The sequence below is a fragment of the Rana temporaria genome, chromosome 2, assembly GCF_905171775.1.
Source record: "Rana temporaria chromosome 2, aRanTem1.1, whole genome shotgun sequence".
Taxonomy (NCBI): Eukaryota; Metazoa; Chordata; class Amphibia; order Anura; family Ranidae; genus Rana; species Rana temporaria.
Window position 1 is genome coordinate 405,016,738 of NC_053490.1, and position 12,081 is coordinate 405,028,818.

General features: G+C 38.5%; 1 protein-coding gene across 3 annotated transcripts in view; it reads right to left on the reverse strand.

The window, feature by feature from the left end:
- Positions 1-12,081, reverse strand: part of TBL1X (transducin beta like 1 X-linked) — a 396,289-nt gene that overhangs the window by 215,080 nt on the left and 169,128 nt on the right. The gene's annotated exons all lie outside the window — the stretch shown is intronic.

Below are 12,081 nucleotides of genomic sequence, written 5' to 3' on the forward strand. Positions count from 1 at the left end.
TGCCTCTGTGGTCTAGATATTGATTTCTGTATTGGAGAGCCTGTATTTGTCTCCCGACAATTAATCTTCACACTATAAGAGTACTATGTCTTTAACTCGTAACTAGACACATAGAGGCTTTAACATTAGTAATCTCCATATGTACACATTTTTTGGTCTGATATACATGACCTGGGGCAATCTTCTCGGGTTTACCGTATAAAATAGATGGATTACATCTTGACTTCCACTATGTGCTTACCAACACTAAGTCACAGTTGATATATTATATATAAGAATATCAATGAAATTTAAAATATTGGTATTAACACTAATACACAGAAGTTTATCTTTTTAATTGCAATTGCGATTACGATAATCTTCTACATTTAACACTTTATTTTTCATTCTTTGTTTAGAATAACACACATAGTAAAACACTAGATAATTGATTCTAAAAAACCTTTAAAAAACCTAAAAAAATTTAATAATAAAAGACAAATATAGTCTAGAAAATATGATACACACAAAAAATTAAAAATAAAAAACAAAATAAAATATAAAAGATTTAGAAGCACTTCAATATTCACCCCCAGGACATAGTTCGATGGGTATACTCATTATTTCACACAGGAGTGTTTACATACATATTTTTATAATAGTTGTGTCTTTCACAAAACACAATAAACGAAACTCTATTTTATTTATTTTATTTTCATTTTTATTTTATTTTATTTTATATTACTTTTATTAACTCTAAGTGGAGTCATACACTAGTTACAATGGTTATCTTGCCTATTTGGAGACCCCAAGATATATATAGGTGCGGTTTGTCTATTCACATGTCCTAGGCATATGTATGGTCTTATTTTGTTTTTGTTTCTTTTTTTCTTCACTTTAACATGTTAATTGCAAGATATGCTACATCACCTGTTCCATATAAATTGGTTTTAATATGCATGCAATTAACTATCTAATTGTTTAATTGATCCAGTCTCGCCATAGGCGAATGTTTTCTCACATGATGGTGGTATGGGTATATATGTATTTTTAGTGTGAACCTATGTTAGCCATGACTAAGCGCTGAATTGCAGCGTGAAACGCGTCGGCCAATCTGTATCTGTTGTTTGCAGTGCCTGTATGTACTTTTTACATTAAAAGACCAACTTTATTTTAAGTCATTTTGGAGTGCGGCTGTCCAGAGTTCTTTTCGTTTTTGCTACAATCAGCATTGCCGGCACCCTGGTGGTTCAAACTACCCTTGATGATCTACGAGACTCACCTGGAGCGGTGAAAGAAATTGTCTATAAATATGAGATCTGGGGTCAAAAAGACCTCAGATCCCATATTTAAATTAAAATGCAATATTAATAATAAAAAAAATAGTTTGAAAGAAATAAAAATAAAAAAAAGTCTCTTGAAGAGCTATGGGCAGAAGTGATGTTTTGACGTTGCTTCCGCCCTGCAATGGTAAGGAGTCAGGTGGGGGCCATCTTCCCCTCACTCCTCTCCATACCTAACAGGGAGAGAGACCACATTTATCTGAAAGCGGACTGCCCACTAAAGAAGAGAATACCGGGTTATGGTAGCTAGCTGCTGCCACAACAACGATATCCCTTTTCAAACAGCCAACGTATAATGACGGTGGGTGGTCCGTAAGTGGTTAAAGCCAAACTTTTGGCTCACTTTGTTGTGGCGAACTGAGTCAGAACTGGGAGCGGGTACCTGTCAATGCCAGGTACTCGCTCCCCCTCAAAAGGTGCCAAATGTGGCAGCGGAGGGGGGGGGGAGACAGACACCCCTTTTGGGTGGAGCTCCACTTTAACTATTTAAAGAGACAATAAAGGTGGAGTAAAACCTAGTAAACACTAGTATTTTATTTTTTCATTCAACCCAGTAGGGCTGAAAAAAAACTGAGCTCTGTAGAAGCCGATGTACTAACCATGCAATGTTAGTACAGCAATCTCATCTGCTGTTCTATTGTGTTCTGACAGGGGGTGACCCTCCCGCCAGAACACTGCGCTGATTGGGAGCCAGTTAGCAGACCTTTTTTAGTCATGCCCCATCGACAGAAACCCCATCGACTGTCCAACTGGCTGCAGTACACACAGGCCGAATGTCGGCCAGTTTCTATTGAACCGACCGATGTCGCCCGACATTTGGCCCATTTGCCCTAGGCTTTAGGTTTCAAGGATATCCATTATCTCTTATAGTCATCACTGTACTCCCAACAACACCTTCACCTACTTTTTTTTCCAAGAAATACAACACATTCACTGTTTATGCACTATCCAAGATTAGTATCTATTTCCTGGGCAGAGATAACATAGCAGAGATAACATGCCTGTGCAGTTCATGTAATCACAAATGTCTGACACAGATTTCCTGCTACAGCCTCTTACCTTGTGACTTGCTACAAATTTACAATTTTATAATCTGATTACTGGGGAAGAAGAGACTAATGGAATGTTTAATCCTGCCTGCAGCAGACTGATGACATCATCTCAACCTAGGCAAACACACTTGCCTTAAATGCTTTTTATTGATAGATAAAAAGTGCATTTTTTTTAACCACTTCCTGATGGTCGTTCGACTTTTTACGGCTGCAGTGTGGTTCTAAATCTCTGGGTCGCCGTCTTTTTACGGTCTCCGCTCCTCCGGAGCGCGCCCCCTGCATCACTGAGATGCTGATGCGCGTGCCTGGCGGCCGCGATGTCCGCCTGGCACCCGCGAACGGTGGTTACAGAGACAAGGACGTGGATCTGTGTGTGTAAACACACAGATCCACGTCCTGTCAGGGAGAGAGGAGACCGATCTGTGTCCCTTGTACATAGGGACACAGATCGGTCACATCCCCCAGTCAGTCCCCTTCCCCCACAGTTAGAAACACTATGCAGGGTACACATTTAACCCCTCCCTCACCCTCTAGTGTTAACCCCTTCAATGCCAGTCACATTTATACAATAATTAGTGCATATTTATAGCACTGATCGCAGTATAAATGTGAATGGTGCCAAAAATGTGTCAAAAGTGTCCGATGTGTCCGCCATAATGTCGCAGTCCCAATAAAAATCGCAGATCGCCGCCATTACTAGTAAAAAATAATAATAAAAACAAATAATTCTGTCACCTATTTTGTAGGCGCTATAACTTTTGCACAAACCAGTCGCTTATTGCAATTTTTTTTTATATTGGGCTATTTATTATAGCAACAAGTAAAACATATTATTATTTTTTTCAAAATTGGCGCTCTTTTTTTGTTTATAGCGCAAAAAATAAAAACCGCAGAGGTGATCAAATACCACCAAAAGAAAGCTTTATTTGTGGGAAAAAAGGGACATCAATTTTGTTAGGGAGCAACGTCGCACAGCCGCGCAATTGTCAGTTAAAGCGTCGCAGTGCCGGAAGCTGAAATTTCACCTGGGCAGGAGGGGGGTATATATGCCCAGTAAGCAAGTGGTTAAACAAAGTTACTGTTGCTGTATATTGTGACATGTAAGGAGTGTAACCACATGTAAAAGTATGGCCAGGCCAAATCCTCCCATTCATCCTTTGTCGGTTCTCCTTGGTACCCAGCCATCTCGGAGCACATCTCACTCCATGGAACAACAAAGCAAATTTAGGGGGTGCACATCATATAATAACCACATCCACTGGTAAGCTTCAGTTATAGTCCCTGCATCTTGGCCACAAACATCTCAAGCGTTTACCCAGATTGAGCTTAGTTGTAGAGGTGAGCCCACCTTAATTTTGTATTGTGAATGTTAGGAGTCTAAGTTTTCATTTTATTTGACAATATATAGTATAATAGTAACATTAATGTGCAAAGGCTTCTGCGCTACTACAAGTGAATGAAAAATCTTCCAAAATAAACAGTTTAAAATTGCAGCAACAACTCGCAGTGTATACACAACAGCAATAAGTCAATAAGTGGAATAAGGTTGTTGCACAAAAATATATAAAACACATATAATCATATAGTGACCAAAAATATATAAATAGTGTAGAGTGCTGGAGGTGACCAAATAAATCAAATAATATAAAGACAAATAAAGTCCATAAGTGAAGTGGCAGTAAACAGTGCTAAAGGAGAAGAATAGATGTCCGCCAGTCCCAGAGAGGAATGAGAAACTGCACCAAAAAGACTTCAATCTGGTCTCCCAGAACTCTCACCTCACCAATGGATCAAATCAGCGGTACAATAAGAGATGTATCCACATGTATACACTATTCCATACACGGACTTCCTGAGTGTCTCACGGTCCGGATAGCCCAAGCCTTAACCCGTCTCCTTTAAGTACCTAAAAGGACTCCGTACCCGGGAACAAGAGGGACAGAAGAGAGGGCCTCCAATAGTGTAGTATTAAAACTTAGGGAGCATTTATTAAGATAAAAATGCGCTTACATGGGATAAATAAAACGAGTGCATAAACATGGCCTCCCCAGATGAAGACACGTGACTGTGTTGTAACGCGTAGGGATTGACCGTGGGCAGACGTACACCAGGAGTGACGTGAGACAGTGCTGAGAACGCCACTGTTGATGTTTATGCACTTGTTTTATTTATCCCATGTAAGCGCATTTTTATCTTAATAAATGTTTCCCTCTTATAGTGAAGGTGCGTGTTATACGCCGATAGATACGGTATATCCAAATAACACCCCCGAGCTCATCCTTAGACTCTTCACCACACAAAGCCACAAAGGCAAGAGAATTCTTGTTGGGCAGTGTATTAGTTCATTTGCATTTAATTTTAATGGTTGAAAGAATGTCAGGCAAAATGGTCGGTCCTCACGAATGTTCACGTCATCAAATCTGGCCCTCTTTGAAAAAAGTTTGTACACCACTGTCATAGATGGTTCAAAATTCAGACGGTTCAGCAGGGACAAGCCACATTTTAAGTTTTCCTACTAACATCTGACCTCTGGAAATGATGGAAGGTTTTTCTCGATCAGCCAGCTGCAGCCAATTGGCTGAAGCTGCTGATCAGTGTATTCTGACAGCAGAGTGCTCTCACTGTCAGAATACAATGGCAAAGCATGGAGGGTTCCTCCATCCACCTCACTTGTGTGGATGGGAGAATGTGTTTGTTTGTTTTTCTAACAATCTGGTGGCTTATTGAATAAAAACAAGGCCTCTATGGCCAGCCTAATGCCTAGTACACACAATTTCGAAAATCGGATGAAAAATACTGCTTTCAAAGTAATTGTACGATAATGAGATTGTTAGTACACAGCTTTGGAAAGTCGATAATGACAGTTCATGTGAAATTATCCAAAGGGACAAATACGAAAAAAATTTCGTAGGATACCAGAACAAATTATTTTCATTTATTCAGTACAGTATTTGTCCGAAAAAAATCTAAAAACCAAGACCACACATGTTTAGAAACAAAAGAATACATTAAAATACAATGCAACACATTACATCACTTCCTGAAGTTGTATTCTGACATACAAGAATTTTCTTAACTTTAGTGACCTCTTCATTTTTGATATGGTACTAGTAGGCAAAAAAAAAAACAGACAATCATTTGTCCTGTAGTCTCATCGTGTGTACAAGGCTTAAGACTCTGTTAAACAAATAATATTGGCCATGTGCAAAATTTATCAGTTACAGTGCTTAGAGAATAGACAACAACTGGCCACTTTCATCCTAGTTATCTCTGATGAACCATGTCACAAGAACTACATTCATTACAATATAATGAGTCTCTTTGTATTGATTTGTAAGTAAAGTGATTGTAGATGTATTAGTGCATTATTGCAACAACACAGTTGAGTACTGTCCATGATATGTTTTAGTTCCAGTAACAGTCCCTTATCTTTTAGCGCAAATAAAAAGGTATCATGGAGGGTACATACCTTATTTTGATCTGGAATGTAACTGTTTTTGCAAATATATATATATATATATATATATATAAAAAAGAAAAAAGCTGCATTCAGAAAAATATACAATTGTATACTGAATGTAACTTTTAGTTTTCTTGTAAACACAACCCCACGAATCTAGTAGTGTTTTTTAATCTGGCAATTGTATGTAAACACTGAAGTGTAGTCATTATTTGCAGTTCTAGTTCTAGATGTAGGTTGCCGGGCTGTGTCAGACCCTTATCTGCCTAGGATACTCAAAAAGTGAGATTTCTCTGCAACAATCCCCCACTCTGTTCCTGTCAACTTGGGAACCTTTGTGTTTTCCGGAATCTTCTATTGCATTCTCTGGAATATAAAGCAAATAAAACTACAACAGCGAGATAGAGAAATCAACAAAGAAAGTGTGAAGACCCAGGAATTATAGTGGAGTCATTCATGTCAGCTTAGCTCTCTAGTGTTTACCAAAACTGAAATATAATTTTTGGTTTGTAATTTAAAAGACCCGAAAATTATCACTGTACTGTAAAGTTTAAGAACTAAAACTGCAGATCTTTTTCATGGGATAGTCTTCTTCAATTTTAAGTGCTGGACTTTGACAACAGACCAAAATAAAATATACAATTTTTATTTTGCAATGTTATTGTCTCATGGTATCTAAAATACACAAGATACACTGTATGCTGCTTTTTCTGTTTAGAGGAATATTCTGTCAAATAAATGGATGAGATAGAAGGTGTAAATGTAAAATGAAAATCTTGACAGCAAATCAATAGTAAGCTTTAGATGAGCCTGACTCCATTAAATCAATTGAGCACGTGGGAGGTGGGTTAACACTGAGTGATCGAATACTGAATCCTATGTAGCACTTTTTCTCAACAAATACGTTTATAATATCTACTCTGCGAGAGGCACTATGCACAGTGAAATTTTTTATTTGATGGTAGTTGCAGTAAAGAAAAAAAATCAACGATTGCAGATAAAAGGGGGAAGCCAAGGAAAAATAGATATGCTTATGTTTTGTTTAGACTTTCTAAAATCTTCAAATGTTTTTGCAACTATTCTTTTATAAACCTGTAACAAAACATGTCTTAAATGGATGTAGGGAAGCAAGGGTCTATTCTAGTGCACATACCAGAATAAGATAGCCCTATTTGCGAACGACTTACGCAAACAACGTAAAATTTTCTAAATTCGACGCGGGAACGACGTCCATACTTAAAATTGAGTACGCCTCATATAGCAGGGGTAACTTTACGCTGAAAAAAGCCTTACGGAAACAACGTAAAAAAATGTGCCGGCCGGACGTACGTTTGTGGATTCGCGTATCTAGCTAATTTGCATACTTGACGCGGAAATCGACGGGAGCGCCACCTAGCGGCCAGCGTAAAAATATGCACCTTAGATCTGACGGCGTACTAAGACGTACGCCAGTCGGATCTAGCCCAGCTTCAGGCGTATCTGGTTTTGTGGATACAAAACAAAGATACGCCGGAGCAACCTAGCAGTTACGCGGGGTATCAATAGATACGCCAGCGTAACTGCTTCGTGGATCTGGCCCAGGGTGCGTGTTATACACAGATAAATACGGTAATTATTGCTAATTGCTTGTTATCAATTGTGTCTACAGTGTGCTTATTGCATGTTGATGTAAGTCTAACAAGTAGATAATAAATGTATATGAATACCTGGAGTCTCAATATACAGTACCTTGACTGATACATAAAAATCAGCAAACAAAATGAAATAAACCAAAGCTCTGACAAATTTTCAAATATTTTTTTTTGCAAAAAAAAAGTGTGAATGATTCAGTAATTACTCAATTTCCTTACCAAGCAAAAATTAAGATTTTCTGTGCTAATTTGCCTGCTGGGTAACTGTGTTTTATGACTATAAATAGTTCATATTCTTTGGCAGCGTTGTCAATATTTTAACTCCAGCTCCAGTTCATTAGTTTAATCAAACAATTAAAGTTATGCAAAATGTAAATAATGGAAAAAAGTAATTAGTTGTGCTGGTATAAGGTTAATGCACTTCAAGAAATCCTTGCATTAATAATGCCCTACCTTTATATTCCACGGTGGACACAAATCACAGAAATCACTTGAGATCTCATTAGTAATTCTCATTTGTACCGTACAAGTCATTTGTCAGTATTAGAAAAACTGCTGCTAAAATGAAGGTGATTTCTACTTGAACTATTTGGTCCCCTGTATGTGTTAATGTGTCTAGAACTAAATTTTACAATGACATCTTAGTATTTCTTTAAAGCAGATCTACCCCTCCATTTGTTTTTAAGGCATCATTAATACATTTTCTGCTGGAAATGTACCTCTTAATTAGTGCCATTTTAAATTCTTACATCATCAGTGGCTGACTTCCCTACTTTGTGGGCCAGACTACCAATGATGTCTGCACTAGATCTTGGTCATGGGCCTGAGATCTGGAGTGACCTGTTGTTTGTCCATAAGCAATGTCTGTACAGGAAATAACTGAATTAACAATTTTGCGAAGTCTCCCAAAAATATCACAAGTAATTGCTCTGCACTTTCAGAACTACTTGGAAGTACTGATGTAGTAGACTTCACCAGTGCTTGGGGAAAAGAGGAAGAGGCATTAATGTAAATGGATTTATGAAAAAAATTGCCTTGTACTACAAGGGTGAAAATAATGAATCAACGACCCATGCAATAAATAAAATAATCCCCCCAAAAATAGTTTTTTTTTTTCAGTGGGAGCTTGCTGACAACGTTATAACCAAAAACTAGTGCACCCCTACCCTATTATAAAGCTACAATTAATTACCAACTGATCTTCATAAATTAATGAATAAGTGAATAACTAAATAAAAAGAACTGTGACACAGTATTTTGGTTTGGTTGCTTATTTATTTATTTATATATTGATATCAGTTGGGAATTGATTGTAGCTTTATAATAGGGTAACACTGCACTGGTTTTTGGTTAAATGTTATGCTACAAAGGGGTCAAAAGGTCAATTTTACACAACTATAGCCACTTCCCTACCGCAGTACGTCATATGACGTCCTTGACTTTCAGAGGGGATATCTAGAATGATGCCTGAAGCTACAGGTGTCATTCCGATATCATTATTTTCTGCCAGCAAGAACGATATAGTTACAGTTTCGCAGCTTTATCGTTCGTACAGGTAGGGTAGGGATGTCTCAACTCCTGCCACCATCCGGTGCTTCTGCGGGCACTCCCATGGCATCGGGGACCCGGAGAAAGAATAAACCACCACTGGATGATTACCATAGAGATTTCCGGTCTATGACCGCCAGAGCTCTGGGCGCAACGTTATGATGTCACGCCTAGGCCATGGATGTAATAAAATGTGAAAGAAAGTGTAAAAAAAAGTAAAACTAAAAGAAAAAAAAAAGACAATTTAAAACGCCCCTGTCCCCGGTAGCTCATGCTCAGAAGCGAACACACATGTAAGTCCCGCCCACAGATGTAAATGGCATTCAAACCACACATGTAAGGTATCACCGTGTGCATTAGAGTGAGAGCAACAACTCTAGACCTCCTCTGTAACTCTAAACTGGTAACCTGTAAAAAAAAATAAAGCGGCGCCTATGGAGATTTTAACCACTTGCCCACCGGGTTAATTTTGGCACTTCTCTCCTTCATGTAAACATCACAATTTTTTTGCTAGAAAATTAATCAGAACCCCCAAACATTATATATTTTTTTTAAGCAGACACCATAGGGAATAAAATGGCGGTCATTGCAACTTTCTCCATAATCTCCTATTGCCTGGGGGGCCCCATAATCTCCTATTGCCAGAGGGCCCCATGAGTTGTCAGTCCGCCCCTGATTTAGGGATAATTTCTTCTCTTGGGACTCTAGTAAAAAAATATCTACTTAGATTCTGACCCTGGCCTAATATTGAGCACATTATGAGTGCCACTATGTTCTAATAAAAAAATCCACCACAAATGGCACATCAATCCTCTTTTTTCTTGTTAACAGTTACGTTTCATCTTGGGAAGATATCTTGACAAAACAATCTGAAAAATAAACTGGTGAATGATTCAGTTTGACAGTGTCAAGCCTAAAATTAAAAAAGTGTTGGCCTTTAAATTGTGAAGGTTCTCAAATTAGTTAACATATGACTTGTCAATTAAATTAGAATGGTATGTCCTCTCAGTCCTTACCTCCAAAAGAAGCCTACATTCTAAAGTCCAGTTTAGATACATTCAGTAAACAAAATAGAGATGAAAGCTAGTTAACATGCAAGTATGTTTTTGGATTTTGGGAGCAAATCAAGGTACCTGAGGGAAATATATAATTTCCAGGGAAACAATTTTCCTTGTAAGAAACAATCCAGGGACAAGAATGCTTGCCACTTGTCCAAACTGCTTCTATGCTACTCGCTAGGGAATTTTAGTCAAAATGTTACATACCAAGACAACAAAATCCACTAATAGTTGCAGCATTGCCAGCAAGCCTAGATTTACCCTGTCAAATGATTTCTTTCCATTACTGCTTTATATCAGGTTCCTGTTGCTGACTTTTCCCATCTTATGGAACACCCTACCCAAATCTGTCTGGCTATCTCCTACTTTGTCCACTTTTAGGCTATCCCTAAAAACCCTTCTCTTCAGAGAAGCCTATCCCGCTTTCACCTAACAACTGTATTTATACTATATCCATCAGCTCTTCCCCACAGTTTTTACCTTTTTTATCATTTGACCCTAACTTTTAGATTGTAAGCTCTGATGAGCAGGGCCCTCTGATTTATCCTATATTGAATTCTATTGTAACTGTACTGTCTGCACTCATGTTGTAAACAAACTGTTGGCACTACAGTATATAAATCCTGAAACATAATAATCTCCATATCATTTTCTGTGTATACCAAGTTTCACAAAACCTGGCTTCAGTATACAGGATTTCAAGTTTGTTCTGAGCTAAAGCTTTTTGATGCAACCTTATATCCCTCTCTAATAAAATGGCCACAGAGTTATAAACTGGACAGTAGTATGTCTTATTGCAAGGTCACAAACTTGAGACTTACTAAATATAATTGTGTAGAATAAATGGCAATGCAAATATTCATCTATGTTTGCATATAGCTGTTTTTTTTATGTGCATTTGGCTGTTGGACTATAATGGAATTATTTGCATGCCTCCATCCACTGTTCTGAGATGAGGAATAATCCTTATTTATTGGGTATGTGTTGAAATGGGACATATAAATATATTGGCCCGGATTCACATACATCGGCGCATATTTATGCCGGCGTAGGGTATCGAATATACACTATGCCGACGCAACGCAGAGGCAAGCACAGTATTCACAAAGCACTTGCTCCCACTCGCTCTTAAATCTACGCTGGGTTTCCTCGGCGTAAGCCGCCGGAAGGTGGAAGTGGGCGTGAGCCATGCTAATGAGGCGTGACCCCATGCAAATGATGGGCCAAGTGCCATAGAAGTACTTAAAACGAACGGTGCATGCGCCGTCACGTGGACGCATCCCAGTGCGCATGCTCAGAATCACGTCGGATCAACTGCCTAAGATACGTCGAATTACTGCCTACGACGTGAAAGTAACCTACGCCTAGCCATATTCACGTACTACGTAAACAACGTAAAATACGACAGCTGTGTACCCTGGTCCATACCTTTGCATGGGTTGCACCTCCTATATGGGGAATAACTTTACGCCGGATGTACAACTTACGCAAACCGCGTATATTATGCGCCGGGCGCAAGTACGTTCATGAATCGACGTATCTCCCTCATTTCCATATTTGAATAGGAAATCAATAGGAGCGCCACTTGCGGCCAGCGTAAATATGCGCCCACGATACGCCGGCGTAGGCAAGTTACGTTGGTCGGATGAAGCCTATTTTCAGGCTTATCTTAGTTCTGTGGGCACGGCACACAGATACGACGGCACATATTTACACTTACGCGGCGTATCTCGAGATACGTTGGCGTAAGTGCTTTGTGAATCAGGGCCATTTTGTTTAAAGAAGGTTTTACTGTGCTATGCAAAGAAAAAACTGATAACACTTTTCTGTAAATATAAGAATATATTATACTCGATAAGCACACTCACTTATACATGTTTTCTAAAATGATTTCTGTACCAATACTTTATTTGTATGCTCCTGCACTTCTATCATAAATGTGTAATTTATTTTTTGTCAGCTTTTATCTCTTCTCATAACCAGTGCCACTCATCACATAAAATGGGAATA